The sequence below is a fragment of the Typopeltis vanoorti genome, chromosome 9 (assembly GCF_054136105.1).
Source record: "Typopeltis vanoorti isolate ZY-2024b chromosome 9, IOZ_Tvanoo_1.0, whole genome shotgun sequence".
In the NCBI taxonomy this organism is placed as follows: domain Eukaryota; kingdom Metazoa; phylum Arthropoda; class Arachnida; order Uropygi; family Thelyphonidae; genus Typopeltis; species Typopeltis vanoorti.
The window spans coordinates 32,135,902-32,144,582 of record NC_143557.1 but is presented as its reverse complement, the minus strand read 5'-3'; the positions used below and the strand labels follow the sequence as shown (position 1 = coordinate 32,144,582).

The window sequence follows — 8,681 nt, the reverse complement described above, 5'->3', positions numbered from 1 at the left end:
AAGATGTATGTATGTATGTATTTATACAATAATCTGGTTGGTAATTGAAAACTTCTTGTAGCACACCTCTTTATGAATGTCTCTCTAAGCGTTAACATTGCACAGTAACCGAAATGTTTTGAACCATACATATGTTTAAAAAAAAAAAAAGTACGGATAAGAATGGTATCCTTAAAAACTAAAATATTTTAAGCCATTGAGGTTACTGTTCATTATTATTCGAACTCATCGAAATGTATTTGAAATAAGTAAGTTGTTTGAAGTAACAGGTAAATATTGCATTAAGAATTATAGACACGTAAACACAATAATATTTTAATATTTGCCAAATATTTTAGTCTGAAAATAACAGACTATCGTCAGTTGGCTATATAGGAACAGTTTTTAACCAGGTGGAATACCAACAATTGATCATTCAAAAGTAGAACGAGCCGCGTGATGTTGCGTTGCTAAGCATTAAAGAGAGGAAAAATTTCACCAGTGATGATTTTATATAGGTATTAATTCACAATTTCATATAATAATCTTAATTTATAAATAACATTAGACTAATGTAGGAATTAAAAGTCTCAATTTAAAAAATAAATTAATCTGTTATCCTGATTAAACTTTCCCATATTTTTGGTAAGGATATACAGTCATTTCGATTTAAGTTAGGGCATTGAAATAAGGCCTCAGCACTCTCTTTGAAATGGTGTTCAAATTTATAGCGACATCTCTGTAGAAGGCGAGTCTTGGACCAGAGGATGTTGTGGCTTATCTCTCTCCCGAGTTATAATTTACGTGTCTATAATTCTTAATCATAATGTTGCAAGTGTCTCTAAAGAGTAAAAAAAATAATAATATTTAATATCTGTGTAATAAGATATAAAATACAAATAGACATTAAAATCTCTTTATTTATTTTGAAAAGACTTTGATTCCAATTCTGTATTAGCTATTGTAGACAGCCATTAAAAAAAATGATTCAATCGAAAAAAAAAATGACAAAAATTCAACATCTATAAAATCAGGAACAAATATAAAATACACAATAAAAAAGGATATTTTAAATTTTTATAAAAAATTAGACAAGAATGCACCATATTGCTGTAACTGTTTATGACATTTATGGAAGAGATATTTAAAGATCTTGAATGGAAAAATAGAGGAATTGTAGTAAATGGAAGAGCTAGATTGCCAATGATTTCCTAGGCGATAGGCTCAGCACGTGTCCCCGGGGGGGGGGGGGGTACGTGCTGGGTTGTTCAGGGGTAATCGTAAAAATAATCAATAATGGTGGAAAAACAAGTATAATAAACAAAATGCAAAACATTAGTTATGGACAAAGTTTGAAAACAGCTATTTTAAAAACAAGGAGTACAATTTATAGAAATGGGTTTAAAGGGGGTACACAAGTGGAAAAAGGTTGGGAACCACTGACTTAGAGGAACACAAAAAAGTACATATGCTGCTGCAACTATGGTCAGTCAGTTCTAGCTGACCATGCCTTTGGATACCTTGCACAGAATCAGATGGGGAAAAAACTACTATACTGTATCACAGTAAATAAAAACTTAACTCTTTTTAGAATCAATAGCATATTTAAAAAACTAGCCTAATCTTAATCAATATGGTTGTGTTAAACTTCCCAAGATTTAGGAAGCTTTATTTCTTATGCTTCCGGCCCAACAACTAAGGCTAGTCAACAGGACCAATAGAGGGCACCCCTCATAAGAATTTAGTCTTTGTATAGTTGAATTTCATTTCTTCCACATTGTGTGTTATTATATACAATGTTAATCTTGAAGATGTCTCTTGGAGTTGAAATATTGAAATGATTAAACCTTGTTTAATTATTTCTTTTTGCTGTAGTTATTTCATTAAAATTGTATTATGAAGATACTTTTGGTTAGCTGTTGGAGGGATGTCACTTGTGTTCAGGTTGAATAGAGCTGGGACAAGGACAGATCCTTGCAGCAATCCATCCTACAGGATAAATGTTTAGCTTTTTTGTGAATTCAGATGAACCTTTACTTTCCTATTGGAGAGCATTTATTATAATAATGGTAGAGAGTTTTGGCAGTTGATTATTTTGGCTGTTTTTATATAGTGAACCTTTCTTCCATATGGTGATGTTAAATCTATGTAGGCAGTACTTGTTTTGAAACTTTTCGTATCCAGCTTCTATGTTGGTTGTGAGAACTAGGACCCGGTTGCAGCAATTTCTGCCAGGTCTAAACCCAGCCTTTTCACTGGGTAAAATTGCATCTATTTTTGGAGAAATCCTAGAGAGGATAAACATTTGTAAGGAATGTAGAGCAATGCTATAGGGCAGTAGTTATTAGGGTCATCATTTGACTTATTGGGTTTTGGCAAGGCTATATTATCTTTGATTCATGCCAACGTTTTGGAAGTAGTTTATATTTATTATTCAGGAGAAGAAATTAGATAGGAAAAGATTTTGCTTTTAGGCCAAAGTGAATAAGAAAGTTTGGAAGGATGCCATCAACACCAGGAGCTTTACCTGTTTTAGTTTGAGGGATTATGGTTTTTTTTTTTTATTTTTTAAGTGGAATTATATTGATGTTGTTTTCAGTGAATTCAGTAGGACATGAAAAGAAAATTTTTTTTTTTTAAAGACTATGGATCTCTGTGTTCTTTTTGTATCTGTGGGAATTTTGGGTGTAGCTTTTTGTGTTAGGGTTTACTTATCCTTTAGTTCTGTTTGGAGGTGCCTCACGGTCGACAGAGCAGTGACCAAACCAAACCTTGCAACTTGATCTGATAAAGTTGAGGTTTTTCATTTCTTCATGCCATGAACTCTTCTACCATCATCCAATGACCTTAAGAGAGCAGAAAAAGTGTCTATATGGTTTTGTTGGGTTTTGGCAAGGCTATATTATCATATTCTGCTTGAAGAATACTACTTTCAATTGACCAGCATAGTGTGTAGATTTTTCTGAATCATCTTGGGATGTGTTTCTTGCCAGATGCTATGAGAAGCTTAATGAACCTTTGAAAGTTATCAACTGTAGGTGGAATTATATTGATGTTGTTTTCAGTGAATTCAGTAAATTTTGGCCAGTATGCTTTCCTGAGATTCCATCAGGGTATTGTAATGCTGTTTATTCTGGATGTGTGTGGGTGGGGGGGGGGGATGCAGTATTTGATAGGTTGAGGTGAGAGGAGTTCCTTCCATATCAGTGGTAGTAAATTAGAGGGCAGGAGTTGTCTGTCTCCATCTTCCAGATTTGAAGATTCTAGGTTACTTGCTGTCATAGAAGAGGTGGAAACTGCTTGTTAGCATTCCGTCTGTCAGTTGCATGCCTGGGTTGTCATCATTATTGTTTCTGCATAATGTACTATGCGAGTTGAAATTCCCAACAATGATGCCAGAATGGGCTGACTGAGGAATTGCATGGCTTGGCCAGTCAAGTAGAGGAGGCTTATGTACATTGTAGATTGAGAAGTTGTGCAGCCATATACCAATAGAATAGTTACTTTGTAAATGGTTCAGAGATTCTTCTCAGATTTTCTTTAGCATAGATATCCAAGCCATATCTTTCATGTTTATCAGCGAGAAGAATGTACCAGGAATGGTAATATTTCCTTGTGGGTTGTGTTGAGTTTCTTGTAGAGCAACATTATCTATTTTGTGCATGATAAGGATATTATCGAGTACTTCTGATTTTGATCTAGTATGCCCCTCGGATATTCAACTGGAGGATAGCCAGGTAATTCCCAGTGTTCTTATTTGTGTTCATTCATTTTTAAGGTGACTGAAATGATTTGGAGACTGTAGTGGACATTTTGAACATAACCATCTACATAAGCTATGGACGTGAATTGTTGACATTCCAGCTAGTATTGTCTATTCTGATACTGTGTGCACATTTTTTGTAGTGTCCAAGATACCATTGTTGGCATTTTGATTCTGAAGTGAGGTATTAGTCAGAAGTTGCTACTTCCTAGCTAGAGGAGGCTAACATCAATCCCCAAAACAAGCCATTCCTAATGTGGAGCAGATGCCTGTGTATCTACACCTTATCTGGTAGACAATTGCTGCAGTTAATCCTTGGGTACCTCCACAGGTGTATGCTTATTTAATGGTGGCATAGGTCACCATATTACATTGTCATCTTTGGGATCTGTCTCATTTTGGTTTGAGAGGCCTTGCTGAGGGTTGCTCCACCACCCCTGATGGCAGTGCTGCACTTGTTCCAGGACTGCTCATTTGTCAGATTGCCCTGCTTATCTCGCAGCTGCCCTCCATATCTGGAGTGTAGTGATCCACTATCTGCTACCTGTGGACCCATTTAGTTGGTTAGCTCTGCAACTAGGTGAAAGTTTTTCCGTTAGGAAAAGTATTGTTGGCAGATTGGAGAAAGTGGATATTATGAAAGTTTTGGGAAGTTTGTCTTTTCTCAATGTATGTTTGTTTCCTGTCATGACTTTTAGTGGTGATTGTTAAAGGTGCAATTGAAAGGGACATAGGATAGACTACAATTGATTCTTTGTTAATCCTTGCAGATTAATAATTTTATTTGGCTCATTTGTAGTCATCTTGGTAGTATCTCTTATACTGTACTACAATTGGATTCTTTCTTGATACTTGACTGAATAGTAGCATCAAGATTATTTGCTTGCTGAGCTGCAGACTAATAATTAGGTTGAGTCCACTCGCATGGTGTACACTTGATTAAAATCTATCAGATGCACTAATTTAGTGTTAATACATCTTTGTGTTCATGCCAAGAATCAAGGAAAAATTACAGGAATTCACATCTGATTGGGGCAATGTTTTTAAATGTTATTCTTTCTAGGAACCAGAAATAATTCATTCAATAAAATAAAATAAATTATATTTAATACAACTTAAACAAAATGCATATTCACTATTCAAATTAATTAAATTAAAATAAAACTAAACTCCCATAAGACTATGTAGTAATTTTTTATGTAGCCTGAATATCTTACCGCAGGTAATCTCAAATAGAAAGTATAATCACGTTCTTTTATCAGTGAAAGAATACAAATAGAATGTAGCAAGAAAATAACTCTTAATTTGCTGTACTTTACATCTCAAATACTCAGAGTAGACGCCACATAGCCTTTAAAGGAATGCAGAGAACCGACCAGGGCTTCTGACCTAATGTCCAATCCTCACCTTCTCGTGGTGCACCCTCTTGGGTATCTTCCTGGATACTGAATGAATGAGGATGGGCTAGCAGTTAGGGATTTAGCTGACCAAATTGTATTCTTATTGGCTTAAACCAAAATACAAAATGATGGTACAACATGACAAAATTTCATGCCGACTGGGGCGTCGCCCGGTTAAACAAGGTCCCTGTTGTTTTCACCAGGGAACCAGGTTGAACACCGAAAAGTCAACTACTGGAACAAATCTGAAAGTACACCCCAACTCAACATCACCTGAGTTAAAGATCGGTACTATCAACACAAGAAGCCTGAATGGCAAAGAAATGGAGCTAGCTCAAGAATTAGAAAAGTAACAAGATCGACATAATAGGGGTGACTGAAACAAAAAAGACAAAAACTGGTGAGATCTTTCTGAGCAATAAATACAAATTGTTATATTCAGGCAATGACAACCAAGAAAAAGGAGGAGTAGCCATTGTATTCAACACTAAATACAAGGCTAATCTTCTTGAATGGCAGGCAGTCTCAAGTAGAGTGATGTTCGCAAATATCAGAAAGGGGAACTGGACAATGAGACTTATTTGTGCCTATTGTCCCACAGAAGGTTCTACTAAGGTAGAAGTGGAGGAATTTTTTGAGGATTTAGAGAAAGCAGCTGACACAATGAAAAAGGAAAAGTTGGTCTGTGTTGGAGATCTAAATAGCAGAGTAGGAAATGATTGTCAGACATACAAAAATATATTGGGAAAATTTGGAGAAAAGAGCAAAGCTAATAATAATGCAAATACCTGTTGGATTTCTGCTCAGGACAAGGACTGGTTATTACTAACACCATGTTTCAACATAAAAATGTGCACAAATTCATATGGAGAGAAGAGGCAAGAAATAAGAAAAGTCTCATTGACGATGTTTTCTCCATGGCGCAGAACACCAGAGTGTACAGAGGATTTGAAATTGGAAGTGATCACTATTTGGTCTTGAGCAGGATGAAATTGAATTTCATATTGAAAAGAATAACATATAAGAAAGTTTTAAAGAGAATAAAAGTTGAGCAGCTCTCAAATGTGAACTGTAGACTAAAATACACAAAGATTATTGAAGAAAAAATGAAAGAGTTTGAGAACAGGAACCAAACCTTGGAGATTCAGTGGCAAGAGTTGAAAACCCTGATTGATTCATCCAGAGAGGCATGTGGTGAGGTTGTCTGCAAGGATAGAAAAATCATAACTCCATGGTGGACACAGTAAGTTAAAGAAGCAGTGAAGGAAAAGAAGAAAGCATATCAAACGTTCCTGGCAAATAAGTCAGCTTGTGCTCTTAGAGAATACAGCGGCAAATGTAAGAAAGCTAATTAGCTTTCTTACATTTAAAGAAAGCTAGGTAAACGAAAGTCATGGGAGGCCTTTGGCAAGAACATAGAAAATAAATATCAAGAAGGTGGTAAGATATCCTGGAGGTTGTTGAAGAAGATTAGAAATGGAGGAAAGAGTGCTGTAAAAGGAATTAGAGATGATAAAGGTGACATGAAAACGGGAGAAAAAGATATCCTTGAAGTATGGAGTAATTACTTCGAAAAATTGCTAAATGAAACAAGCAGTGATAGCACAGTGGTAAAAAACACTCAACAGGCATATAGTCAGGAATACATATCCATACTTGAAGTAGAAAAAGCCATCAAAGGCTTGAAATGTGGAAAGGCAGCAGGAGTAGATGATATTCGACCATAAATGCTGAAGTATGGTGGTATAAAAGTCTTACAATGGCTGCACTGCATAGTTCAGAAGGCCTGGACAGAGGGACGAATTCCTGATGATTGGAGTAGAGCTCTCAGAGTACCCATATATGAAAAGAGAAATAAAACTGAATGTAAGAATTACAGAGGTATTTTCTTACTGAGTGTTCCTGGCAAGATTTATGCAAGTATACTTGAGAAATGGTTGAGAAGAATTGTGGAAGAAAAGCTTGGTGAAGAACAAGCTGGATTCAGGCCAAATAGAGGCTGTCAGGATCAGATCTTCACTTTACGACAAATAGTTGAGAAATCATGGGAATATAACAAAGATCTGTATTTAAGTTTTGTCCATCTGGAAAAGGCATATGACAAGGTGCCAAGAGAGTAGCTATTCAATACGCTACAGTTATATGGTGTCAATGGGGCATTACATCAAGCAATACTTAGTCTTTATTTGAGCTGTAAGTCGGCAGTTAGAATTGAAGGAAGTACAGGAAGATGGTTTAATGTTAAATCTTGTGTGAGACAAGGATGTACATTATCCCCTCTGTTATTCATTATTTATATGGATCACATTATGAAGGAAAGTGGTATTACACATGATATCAAAATTGGAGATGTCAGCTCTTTGCTTTATGCAGATGATGTTATACTTATCAATAAATCCGCTGCAAGTTGCAAGATTCCCTGGCTAAATTGAATAACTGTTATAATAGATATGGTATGAAGGTCAGCAATAAAAAGGCAAAGACAATGAAAATAGGCAGAATCGTCGAAAATGTCAACTATGTTGTGAACGGAGAACTTGTGGAACAAGTAAAACATTTCACCTACTTAGGCACAATTTTTAGTTAAGATGGTAAATTAAATATGGAAATAGACAACAGAATCAACAAAGCTGGTATGGTAGGAAGTCAATTGAATAAATTCATATGGAATAAGAGAGAAATTAGTCGGAACACTAAATTAGCTGTATACAAGACAGTGTTCAAACCAGTTTTAACTTGTGGATCTGAGAGCTGGGTCAGAAGTAAAACACTTGACCAAAAGCTAGAGACCGCAGATATGAGATTCCTGAGAAAGATTAGAGGCATGACCAGTGGCAATATCATATTAAAAACAAGGATATTAGGAAAGAACTGGACATTGTTAGCAGGCTAATCTCAGGTGGTATGGTCACTTAAACAGAATGGGTAAGGAAAGATTAGCAAAACAAGTGTTCTCTGCTAGGTTGGCAGGAAAACGACCCAGAGGAAGACCAAGATATAGGTGGATTGATAAGGTACAAAGTGCCTTAGACGATAGAAATATAAGATCTGATAATGTTGGAGTCTTGACAAGTAACAGACAGATTTGGAGAGAAATTGTAGATAGGAAGTTAGTAATGATGTAAATTTTTCATTTAGTACTATCATATCCTGTACACCCATTGAGGGTACATGGCAATAATTTGATGATGATGATGATGTCACTCATGTCCTTTTGCTTTTAGCATTTTTTCAAATGTTGCAATACATTCTCTATTAGAGGGCAAAAGCGCTACACGTGGTGATTTTGGGTGCTGAAATATAAGTTATTTTTTAAAGTATTTTGCAATAAGTAGATAAGTAATCAGGAGGTTGTTGAGGAGATTAAAAAATAACAGTATGGTTGGAAAGGTAGTCAGTCTGTAGCTGAGGTGTGATAGTGACAAGTTGAGATATTGAACAGGGATCATGAATAGCATGTTTTAGAGCTTTGTGAGGAAAAGGGAGTGGAGTTTGTATCTAAATGTGTGGGATGCATTTGAAGGAATGATGGGTTGCAT

The 8,681-nt window shown here is 35.7% G+C and overlaps 1 protein-coding gene across 1 annotated transcript in view; it reads left to right on the top strand.

Annotated features, from left to right (window-relative positions):
• The first annotated feature begins 401 nt into the window (after positions 1–401).
• The window catches only part of LOC150102957 (uncharacterized), a 45,534-nt gene continuing 37,254 nt past the window's right edge, over positions 402–8,681 (top strand). Inside the window, exon 1 of the mRNA XM_090398179.1 lies at positions 402–497. The gene's annotated coding sequence lies outside the window, so the exon portion shown is untranslated. The remainder of the gene's footprint in view (positions 498–8,681) is intronic.